Here is a 12,505-nt window from a genome sequence, read left to right as displayed (position 1 = left end):
AGCTCGATGTAGAGCTTGGCTGCAGCGCTTGTGAGAGTTCATTGGAAAATACAGAGATGAATAGAATTGTCAATGTAAGAATTCGAAGAGCACCAAAGGTGATATGTCATCACATGGGCTTGAGGATCTTCCTTTTCTTTCCCATTAAACTTTGGACAATTTCTGAGGATCTTGGATGGGACCAAAGGCTAGTAGGGTGAATGAAGAATTGGATCATTCATGAGTCGAGACACATTTGGAAACTCTAGTGTAGCTAAGAACGACAATTGGGTATTTAAATGCATTGGAGGTCGATAAGCGGGTCCAACTGAAGGAGCCCATCCCTCCTGGTAAGGATTCTATCCCCATAGTGAAGGGTTCTATCCATAGGGCATTTGATTTTTCCCCCACTATAGGTTACCTTGCCCGTAGGGAGAATTTTGACCTTGAAATCCTTGAAATTGTCCAGTCATAGGTTGTTGATGAGCAATGTATGGGTTAAAAGGTTATTGAGCCTGTTGACCCTGGACATATGGGTTTTTGACCTGCTATCCATGGGCATACGGGTTTTGAACCTGTTGGCCCTAGACATAAGGATTTTGGACCTACTGTCCTTGGGCAAGATGATTTTGAACCTGTTTCCCTTGGAAATGAGGATTTGGGGCCTGATGTTGCAGGACTTGACCCTGACCTTGTCCTTGGAAAGGTTGACCTTGTTGATATGTATATAAGGGTTGTTGTTGCCCGGGTTGGCCTTGCTGCTATGAGGGCTGACCTTGTGGCTAAAAAAGTTGTCCTTGCGGCTGCAGAGGTTGGCCTTGCGAAGACATAGGTTCATAGGTTTATTGAACATACTGCATTTGCAGATACATGGTTTGCTACAACTTTTATGAGGGTTTCCCCTATAGATGTTGCAGTGGTCCCTGCTACTACATGGATGGCCCTTACTGCAACGAAGGTTGTCCTTGTGGCTGCAAGGGTACTTGGACCATTCCCAGATTGAAACCTTGAAAATTTTCGAAATGTATCTAGCCATAGCCACCGAGAATGGTTATTGAACTAGTCTGAAGGACGTAAGGTGGATTTACCATTCCTTGGGAACCATATGGAACATAAGGAGTTTGGTACTGAACTTGAGCCTCGTAAGGATTTTGATACTGGAAAGTGCTTGACCGAGATGGACCAACGAGATTTTGGACCTATTGGTACTAGACAATGCTTGATCCAACAGGACCAACAGGGTTTGGAATAACACCAGAAGAAGGCTGGTTCACCCCAACCATGTGAGAATGAAAGCTACTCACATTAGTTGTGCCCGACATCATAAAGACATTGAGATATTCCCCCTAAGTGGTGGCATAACTTGTGCACTTACTGGAGGGACCGAAGGACTAACAGAGGTAAGACTCGAGACCTTCAGTTGCACCAGATGGGTGAATTGGATTGACGAGACAAAAGGGTTTGGAACAGTGTGTTACACAAAGACTAAAGTAACTGCAGAAATTAACGTTTTTTGGGGGTTTAGATTTAGAATGAACGGACCTATGGTAGGCATGGCGCTAGATGCCCAAATAGGATTATGATAAAGAAAAGAGGCACTAGGTGTACCTGAGACCAATAGTGCTAAAGTCACATAATTAGGAGGTAATTTTTGTAAAACACAAATGGGAATTCTTCCCATGTAGGGGAAAGCTTCAGGAGGAAACAGATCTTCTTCCTCTTCGAAAATGTGTGGAGTGGAAACCTTCAAGTGACCCGGAGAGGAGGCTGGAAATTTTCCTTCGGGATCCATGGGTGGAAACAAGCGATGACAAACAACCAAAGATTTTCGAGGGAATAATTCCTAAGGAATACTTGGCTGATTATACAGACTATACGGATGTTGTGGTGATATCACAACAGGGTCGAATAAAGGATTCAAAGGATAAACAACCAGTCCAAGCTAACCATCAGGGGTCGGCAACTCTCAGGAGCCTGGATAGGATTATCCGGAGATTCCGGGCCAATATTAGAAAGTGACCCAGTATCTGAGGGAGGTGGAGGATGAGATGACAAAGGTTGAATGATCAGAACAATTTCAAGTTCAACACCTTGGTCCTCAAGTGACTGCGGTAATTCAAGAAATGGCTCCTTAGACAATCTTTTAGACGGAGGAGAGGAAGAATAACTAGGTGAACTGGACGGTTCAGCCACGATAGCTTCTCCTCAAATAATAGGGATGAAGAGATAAATTCCAAGGAATTAAATGTACTTTAAAAGGAATACTCACGATTTGTTCTAGAAAATACTAATAGGGATGTTATGAGATCGTGCGAAACAATTTTTTAAGACGCATAAGCAAATTGGTGTTGTTTCATGTTTTAAGAGTCGAGAAAGAAGCAAAGGTGACTCTATCACTTTTGATTTGAAGCGAGCTCGAAAGGATAAGTGCTCGGATGATATTTTAAGCTTAAAGAGTCAAAAAGATCAAATGACTACTCAAGATGATCTAGGTAAAAAGGATTACCAGGTAACCATGAACTACAAAATACCTCTCGGTGAACCGAGAAGTACGGGCAGGTGATCTCCCTGAATGTTGTCTTCAGTGTATCATGTTTATAGGGCAGCAAACTCGACTTCCTATGGATAAAGGATTGCAGCCTAGTGGGGTCCCCCTTTATATACTCGATGGTACAGGGAGCAAAAATCTATACTAGCGTTTTCTAGTGCCGAAGCGAACGACAACTACTAGGTTTAAAGATGTCGAAACACGTCTCTAGCCTAGACCTTCTAGATGTGATCGTTAGGTTTCAAATTCACCTTAGGTTAATTGAGTTCATTTTAAAGTTTATCTTGAATTATGTCTCAGTTTTCGAGCCATAGTGATGTGACTTGAAAAATCTTGGATGCAGCTAAATGAGACAAGACTCTTTCAATTAGATGAATTGTTTACACTAGAGAGGGTAGAAAATGCAATAAAATTCAAAAAACCAAGCAACTGAAAACAAAACGACTTTTTCACTACTTCGCTTTTTGAAAAGAAAATAATGAAAAACTCTTCCCAATTCCTATTTTCCTAACAAGTGCACTTCAAGCAATCTTGTCAAAAGTAAAGATAGTTCTTTTTCTTTTCAAATGCAAATGCAACTCTAGTCTTCAATGATGTTAACTAACATAACACATTGATGCAGCAACCTAGAATTGTGTACTTTTCATGAAATGACAAACTTGAATTTTTTGTAAAACATTTCAATGAAAAAAATTTTGAGACAATAAATCCAGAACCAGATTAAAAGACACAAAAATAATTTCTTTCAACCTAATGACACAATGAATCTACCAAAAACAAGACAAGCAACGTGATCTAGACTGAAAAAGAGATGTTTAAACAATCAAACGAAACTTTTCAAACTTGAATGATGGAGGTCAAAGCAATAAGAGGACTACAAATGAAATGCAAGGAGTAAATTCACCAAAAACTTCAATCACTGAGTTCACAATCAATGGGATGGATGACAAGCTAGATGTCCTAGAGACACGAACCATCCAAAGACTCCAGAAATCAAGAAAAATAAGGTAAACCAACAAGCACATAAACCAATCCAAATCAAGCTTTCCAATCAGGGAGAAATAGCCTAAAACAAGCTAAGAGGCAGAAATCAAGTGAGCAAGACACACTGGTTGAGATATTGGGAAAACCCTAATCTCCACCTACAGGCATCAGCACGATTGCCTAACTGACAACAAGTGCCAGAGGGGGGTCGGCGCAATTGTTTTGGTGAAACTTGATCTGATTGGTGTGACTGTTTTAAAAAAAACCGTGCTGGCCAAGGATTCAAAGGAAAAAATAAAAAATCCTTCAAGTAAAAACCAGACTTGCTACTATAAATTTTAGACTCAGAGCAGTAAACTAGGCAAAGCAGAGAACACTAGAGGGAAGTGGTTATACTATTAAATTTCACACAAAACCATGAAATTACAATCAATCAAACAAAAGGATTGGATCCCTAGCGGAGTTGCTAATTTGCGATGCAGGTAAATTCTAATTACAGACATAAACAATTCCTCTAGCCTGAGAGAGCAGGTCTAGTCACAAATAGACAATCTATGGAAGATTTCCTTATGCTAGATTCAATTAAGAGGGCCTACTTGTTAGAACGTTATTCTTCTTGGTGATGATTCTGCTTCCTTGCTCTAGCTATCTTTCGTTTCCTTTCTTCGCACACCTAAAACAAGAAAACAACAACAAACAACAAATGTAATAGCATACAATATTGTATGTAGCCTACTTAACAGGTCAAGGAACATTAAGCCATAAATATGTGAGATGACATTTCATGTAGGAAATCAATCGATAGTTGCATCTATATTATTTCAAGAAGAGATTACAACTAATGTCTTGATGTTGTTGTTCTCCTCTGACATATCTTAGTTCCCACACTTCTACTAGCATCTCATGGATAGCCACGACAATGGTAGTCTCAAGGCTCTTTCCTTTAGTCTTCACACCAAACCAAACTCACAATTCTCCCTTAAACACAAACTAGAAAGCTACAAACTATGGGTAGCTTGTTGACTACTCCAAAATCAAAACCTCAGCCATAACATAATTAGGACTAAAAGCTAACTTGTGCTTGGGAAAAAGAGAGGTTTATATAGCTGGGATGGAGGGGAGATGGTTCCTCTTCTCATGGGAGAAGGCCTTATCTCTTGGATTATTTCCATCCTAATAAGGGAAAGGAGCCCAAACTGATCTCTTCGACTCCATCCAGCCTAACTGTTTACCAGACTTCTGTTATGAAGCTTCTAGAGCTGGAAGCTTTGGCTCCATATTTAAAAAACTTTCCAAAAGAGGATCAATGTGACTGAGAATGGGCTCAATCGATCCAATCGGCACTAGGGACAGTTGTAAACCCTGCATATTGGTGCGAGAAGGACATGGGTCATTAGCGTTGATCTTGTAAACTTGGATAAACAAAATATTTTTGGGAAATGATGTGAAGGGGAATTGTTCTGCTCATGAAGAGGGACACAATGGGAGTTTCTTCATGATAGGAAAGCATGTCAGCTACACTGTAGGGGTCCTCCAAGATCATGGACGAGTAGTACATGGACAATGACAAAATGTTGTGTAACAATCCCCCATCAATCGACACGGAACAGACCAGGATCATGTGATGTATGGATGAATTCATTGGACGATGAAGTATTACTAACACAAGGATGACCAACTCAAAAATGTCAACAAGCTACTGTTGATGGCAGATACAGGCTGAGACTTCCCTTGAACACATAGTGACACAACACAAGAGTGTCTTTGTAGCATGACTAATGAACACCATGTGATATTGTGTGGAAACACAGGAGGACTCGAAGAGTAACCAGCCAGAGGGGTAAATAAACTCATATGGATGGTATGGCTCCCATGAAAGCTAAAACGCAACTATGAGATAAAGAAGCGGACAAGTGTCATGTTCAAGGGTGATTCAATTGACACTACCATTTTGATGACTAATGGAGATGAATGTTTCCTTCCCTTTCTCTTTTTAAAGGTTTCTTTTTCGTAATTTTAGTCCCCCAAGCCTAAAAAAGAGATAAAAGTATACAAAGGAAAACCTTCTAGCCATAATAGACTAGAATATTCATTTTTTCATAACTAGTCTACTCATTCTAGAAAAGGGTTAAACTTATATTGAATAAATGACCCTTCAATTACTTTAACAAGCATGAAGGAGACAATTTCAGTAAGCAATATTTTCTAATTTAAGGAGTCTGAAAAGATCTTAAAGGAAACTCCTCCTGGAGGAACAATTGTTATAAGGGGTCACAACTTGTTTCAGTAGTGGTGGAGCTACTCATATCATAAAGAGGAAAAGAGGGTGGCTAATAGGATGAATCATCGCAATGATTCCTCCAAAAAAGGTAAATCACCAAGTGAAAGAAAATAGTAAGCCAAGAAAATGATGACATTGGAATGAAGAAACCAAGGCTCATTGTGCAAAAGTAAGCTGAGAAAAGTGGCAATCACAAGGGATAAAAGTGGTGGAATCCTATCGGGTATAACCATAAATAAGACAAAGAAGAGGACATGAGGCTCAGATTCTAAGTCATTGTGGGTTAGAATAAAGGATTATGAGGAGTAAAATGACTACATGGACACAAAATTGGAAAAAAGGGTGCTATCCTAAGGCATCCATGATCAGGTAAGATCCACCACCAAGCGATGACTTGCATAAAGGAAATGGGCTAAAGTCACAACTTGATGGGATTAGATGTACCTAAGGTCCAATGGATGTCACAATAGAAACACCGCCCTATCTTGTAAAAATCGTCCATAAATACTATACCCATGGTTAAATCACAAAATGAATGACATAAAACATTGATGAAGTAAAAACATAACTATATATTTTTTATTTTTTGAGTTTTTTAATTTTTTTGGATTTTTGTCATAAATAAGGCAGGAAAAATATTTACATCACATTGATGAGCATCATCATTGGGTAATTAGATGGGCCTTAATTCACCTCCTAGCTTAGTCAAACCAACTATTCTCACAACTTATTGCATACTTTTGATTGTATTTTGTTTATGAGATGAGTTAGAGTTGGATAATTTGCTTTGTGGTCTAATGTGCATTTAATGCAAGATTAAAGGATAAAAGAAAGTAATTTTGGGAAAAAACCTTGGTCAAAACTAGAATGGGACAAGGGAGAGGAATTATAGGAGGTAAATCCTCCTCATTTACTACCACTCCATTTGAATATTCCTCCATTAGCTTGGAGTGCAAATAGCCAAATCATGAGGACTAGAAGGCAGTCGAGCAAGTGAAATTCTAAGCACCAGTTTATCTTGAGTTTGGGACCCGAGCCTCCCTAATTTTAAGGAAGTCATTGGAGACTTTAGATGTATAAGTAGAGAGGCTTAGGACCTCAGTAGGATTCAGATTTTTTATTGTAAAACTCTACTCTATTTTCGAGCTGCAAGACTTGTGACAGTTTTTGATGTAATCCATTGTTTTGATAATAAGAATGAGTTTTTTTTAGAGCCAGCACTGAGTTAACTCAGAGAACTGAAGCTCTTGGGTTAGGGCCCAACCCTGGCAGCCAAGTTTCCTCTTTATTATACATGTATGCTAGCATAGATTCATGGTTTAATCGTTCATTTGCTTAAGTAGCTACATTTTGATTATAGCAGTGTAGCGTAGATTGGTTGTGTTTTAGTTTTCTTCCATTTGTGCCTCCTTTCTATTAACAGGTTAGTAAGGAGAAAAGGATCACCATAAGGTTGTCAGCAGGTGTATCAACCTCACCTCCTCCCTCTAGGACAATGACTTGAGGAAGAGACCCTTCAGTAACCCCAGAAACACATATTTCTAGTTCTTGCATGAGCTTTGGAGTTTGTCGTCGTGATTCAGTACTTGGTTCATTTCATTGTTATCTTTTTCCATCACTCTCTTTCTGTAATAAGATCTCACTCATATTCTCATTTCCTTCAGCACTTTCCACATTCATAATATATGCAGAAGCCAATAAATCATGTCTTAATCATATTATACATGTAGATTTCCCTACCGTCCGATCCACAACAAACTTGACCAGTCGCCATCAACCACGTGTCACATATTCATTTTAACGTTTGACTTTAGATGCTCCAAATCTCCACCGTCTATCTATTTTTCTTGATCCAATGACTATCATTTCACCTGCTCACCAACTAGCTTGGCTGATCTCCACCCTTGATCAATCTCGCATGATCCAACGACTATCGCACAATCTCGCGTGAATTATTGCATGATCGATACCCGACCGAGAGCACATGAGAAAATTGGTATTCTCGTGCTACGTGTCATTCACTTAGGCTAATCATGTAAAATTTAAGAATTCCACTTACAGCTTTGAGGGCGCAAGAGAAAATCCTTACCACCTATGAAGACCGCTCTGTCACATCACCTGATTTCCAACTAGCTTGGCCAATCTCCATCATCAATTTGTCTCGCATGATCCAATGGCTATCGTGTCACCCGCTCGCCAACAGGCTTGACAGATCTCCACCATTGGTGAATCCTGCATGATCCAACGGCTATCGGATCATCTCGCGTGAATTCTTGCATGACCAATATCAAATCGATAGCACGTGAGAAAAGGGGTTTTCTCATGGGACGTGTCACTCACTTAGGCTAATCGTGTGAAATTTATGAATTCCTCTTACAGCTCTTAGATCACACGAGATACTGCTTACCACCTATGAATACCGCTCCATCATTCCGCACATTTTTTTACCCTTCTATCGCCACATGACTTGATGTAATCCATCCATCTATTAATGTAGTCTCCTACAATAAGATCTTTGTTGCTCATCTTTCGTTAATCCTATTCGTTGATCCATCCATCTATTAACATAATCTCCTATGATAAGATCTTTGTTGCTCATATTCAAGTGCACTATTGCTTCATTACTTCTTCCTTTCCCTGCTTTTGATCTTTGAGTACTCTTCCACTTGACTCCTTTCCAAACTTTGCCTGCATATTATTTAACCGCTGCCACTCCTAAGACACTATCCAAACACTCCATAAACCTTCTAGCCATCCTCAACCACCTTCCATCCACCTATCACGTCTACAAGAATAATTAAATTGCATGCTTGATTTTACCAAAAAACTGAAAACAGATTTAGTTTAGTTTCCTTGCTTACGCATTACTTTGGTTTGATGCTCTTTACTTCTGTAACTTAGATAACATCATTAGGTTAGTGTTGATTTAGTAATTCTGCTTAGCATGGTTGTTTAAATGGCTAATTAGGATATGGTGTGATTTAGCATTACATGTTGTTTTCTTCATTACTGCAGTAAAGTAGCTCTCTTAGAATAGATTTGCTCTTCTTCCATCAAAGAATCAAGCTTCTTCTGACTCTATAGAAGTCTGGCTTGGAACCCCTAGGGTCTCTCGCTAGATGAATAGTGACAACATGCAGGACCTTCACTTTTACTTATGCATATAACATTGTCACCTCCAAGTTTGTATGAGCCCTGGGTTGATAAGTAAAGCTGGTAGCCTAGGAGTTGCAGCATCCTTGCTGCAATACTTGCACTCATCACTTTTTGGCATCGTTGCCATGGAGGTGTCTGAGTAAAATGTGATTACTGCTTTCTTTTCTTCTATTTCTAGTCCTCAATTTTTTGCCATCAGTTCATTTCTGCAAAAGTAATCTAGTAGCTTCCTTTCTTTCAGTTGTTATTATCTTCTTTCCTTTCCATTCTGCAAATAGAATTTCAATTTAGCAAGTAAAATTTCTTTTTGTCAGTAGTTTTCATTCAATCAGCAATTAAATCATTTCTGCAAAGTACTTTCCAGCTAAAAAAATATTACAAAAACCAACCCAAAAACATTTCCTTTCATGTCTCGTAGGAATAGGGACAATTTAGGGAAATTATTTCCAAATACCCCCACTACATCCAACAACCAACCTTCTCTCTTCTGTGGTGGTTATGAACTGGAGGAACCTTTAGGTGAGAAACCTGACATATTTGAAGAACCAATAGGGGAAGAGGAAGAAGAAGAACCCATTCCTACTAAACCAATGGCTGAAATCCAAAATGACAGTGGGAATAGAGAGAGAGTTGAGGGTGCCTTCCCCATCAAGGAAACCAATGGGGACACTAAGATGAAGAATATAAGCCCCTCTACCCTACCTCATTTCCATGGCCTGACCACAGAGGACCCCAACACTTTCCTATTTGAGTTTGTTGTTATATGCCAAAGTTATGACTATACAGATGATGAGAAAAAGTTAAGATTGTTTCCATCTACCCTCAAAGATGCAGCATTGCACTGGTTCATGGGTTTACCTGGAGATAGCATCACAACTTGGGCTCATATGTAGCAGGATTTTAACAAAAAATATAGGGACTAATGCAGGTCAAATTATACTGAAGAAGACATTTCTAGGATGACCATGGGCTAGGATGAATCCTTAGAAGACTACGAAGAAAGTTTCCAGCTCAGTTACAAAAGGGCTAGGTGCACACTTGACCCCGAGTCACTAAAGTTGGTCCTTCTTAGAGGAGTAAGGGAAGATCTTCTAGATTCCTTAAACTTGTTAGTAGGAGGGTATATCTAACAATTACCCTATGAGGATATCAAGACTGTCTTTAGAAACCATTCTAGGGCAGCCAGGAAAAAGGGTAGGAGTATTCAACCTATGGCTTGTACATCATCTTCCAACTCATCCATCAAGGATGAAATTGGAAATATGATAGAAGATTTCAAAAGTGAGATGCTGCAAACCCTTGCCTTGCAATTGGACACCATGAATGTCAAAAGGAAGCAGAGGAAGCAGAGAGAGCCTTGGCCATCTTTTGTCCTAGATGCACCAGGAGGCATCCTAGGAATGAATGTCCATTGAACTGCATTGAGATTTGCCTAGTTTGTGGAGAAAACCACTCCACAGACAACTGCCCTTCTTTACCCGGTCTCAAAGCTATATATCAAGGAGCTGAAGGGATCAATCAGTAGCTTTGCTACATCAACCAAAGGAGACCTCCTGGGCCTAGACCATACCAGCAGAGTATGCAAGGGTCATCCCATGCATATTACAACCCCAACCAAACCACAACTATACCTTCTTGGGGACCCCCTAATCATTCTTCCTAGTCTACACCTCCTCCTTGGTCCTATGCATCTCAGTATCATTCCCAGCCAGTCATTTCAACCTTATGTTCCACCACAACCTCAGTGGAATATGCCACACCAGGGGTGGAGGCCCCAATACAACAATGCTCTAACTCTATTGCCTCCATCACCTACCCAACCACAACTGCTGCACTCTGCTCCACCCAAGAAACCCCATATGCCTGCCCAACCAAATCCGAACCCGAACGATAGGTAGGCCCAACAGGTATACAGTGGAGAGACATCATACCCAGCTTATGTTGTATAAATCTAGGAGATCAATCTAAGATCTGGGAGAATTCTCTCGGATAACCAACCTCCCTCTCCACATAGGGAGGTTAAGAAAGAAAGAAAGGAAAGCAACTTTAAAGTAAATCCACCCTTTTCTGAGAGATTAGCCCAACCACTCCAGCCTACACTAGGAGAAACTGAACTTCTCGAAGAATTGAAAAATCTATGTGTAAAGATCCCCCTTCTTCAGGTAATAAAAGATGTTCCCATTTACAATAAGTTGATTAAAGAGAAATCCTTCAAGCATCCAAGAAGAAGAAAAAGGGATGCCCCTACCATTAATGTCATTAGGTAGTTGTCGAACTTAATGCTAGGGCAGGTAATATATCTGAAATATTTGGACCCTAGAAGCCCTGTAGTAGATGTGCACATCAATGGCACCATCATCCCACACATTGTGACCAATCTTGGGGCTGCCATTAATGTGATGACTAGGGACACCATGCTCAAGCTCAACCTCCAAGGGTCATTGAGGAAGACCACAACAGTTCTGCAACTTGCAGACCATTCCACAATCACCCCTAAGGAAATTGTGGAGGATGTGATGGTCTCCATTGACTCCTGGGAGTACCTTACAGATTTTCTAGTTCTCCAGCCTAAGGCTAAGCTTACTGGTTACCCTCTCATCCTTGAGAGGCCATGGTTTGCCACGGTCGATGCTTACGTTAGCTGCAAAGCTGAAAATATGACCATCAAGAATGAGAATATGTCCAAATAATTAGTCCTATACCCTCCTGTTCAACCTTCTTTAGAGCATGATTTACCTTTATAGTTGGAGGAGGAGGAAGAAGATGAGGTTTATTCGGCCCAACTTTATGCTTTGGAATCAACCATAGGAGGAGGACAGCAACATGAGGATGACTTAATTGAACACCTGCTCCAAAATCCAACTCCTATTTCATTACCATTAGAGGAAGAAGTAAGGGAAACCCAGAATAATAATCCAATTGACTTATGCTTGGCCAATTCCAACCCACTCCGTGTCAAAACTATAGAATTCAGCCCAGAGAAAACTTTGAAAATTAATCCATCTCTTTCTGCTCTTGAAGAGGAAAAGCTATGCAACCTGTTGAGAGAAAACCTAGAAGCCTTCACTTGGAGTTACAAGGAAATTAAGGGACTATACCCCTCAGTGTGTACTCACTACATATACATCAAAGAAGGTTGCAAGCTAGTTCGAAAACCACAGAGGATGATGAATTCAGCTCTTAAAGATATAGCTAAAGAAGAACTGCAAAAACTGTTAGATGTAGGATTCATTTACCCTATCTCTGATAGTGAGTGGGTCTCTACTTTAGTGTTAGTTCCCAAGAAAAATGGAAAGTGGAGGATTTGTGTCAATTATAAGGAGTTGAACAAAGACACAAAGAAGGATCATTTTCCCCTACCCTTCATTGACCAAGTGCTAAATGGCCTGGAAGGGAAGAAATTTTTTTCTTTCCTAGATGGATTCAGTGGATACAACCAAATCCAAGTTTGCCCAGAAGACCAGGATAAGACCACATTCACCTATCCTTGGGGTACTTTTTCCTATAGGGTCCTTCCTTTTGGCCTATGCAATGCTCCTGCCACTTTCCAGAGACCA

The sequence above is a fragment of the Pinus tabuliformis genome, chromosome J (genome assembly GCF_031772625.1).
Source record: "Pinus tabuliformis cultivar Carrire ecotype Pingquan chromosome J, CPIR1, whole genome shotgun sequence".
In the NCBI taxonomy this organism is placed as follows: domain Eukaryota; kingdom Viridiplantae; phylum Streptophyta; class Pinopsida; order Pinales; family Pinaceae; genus Pinus; species Pinus tabuliformis.
Note: the sequence above shows the minus strand (reverse complement) of the source record.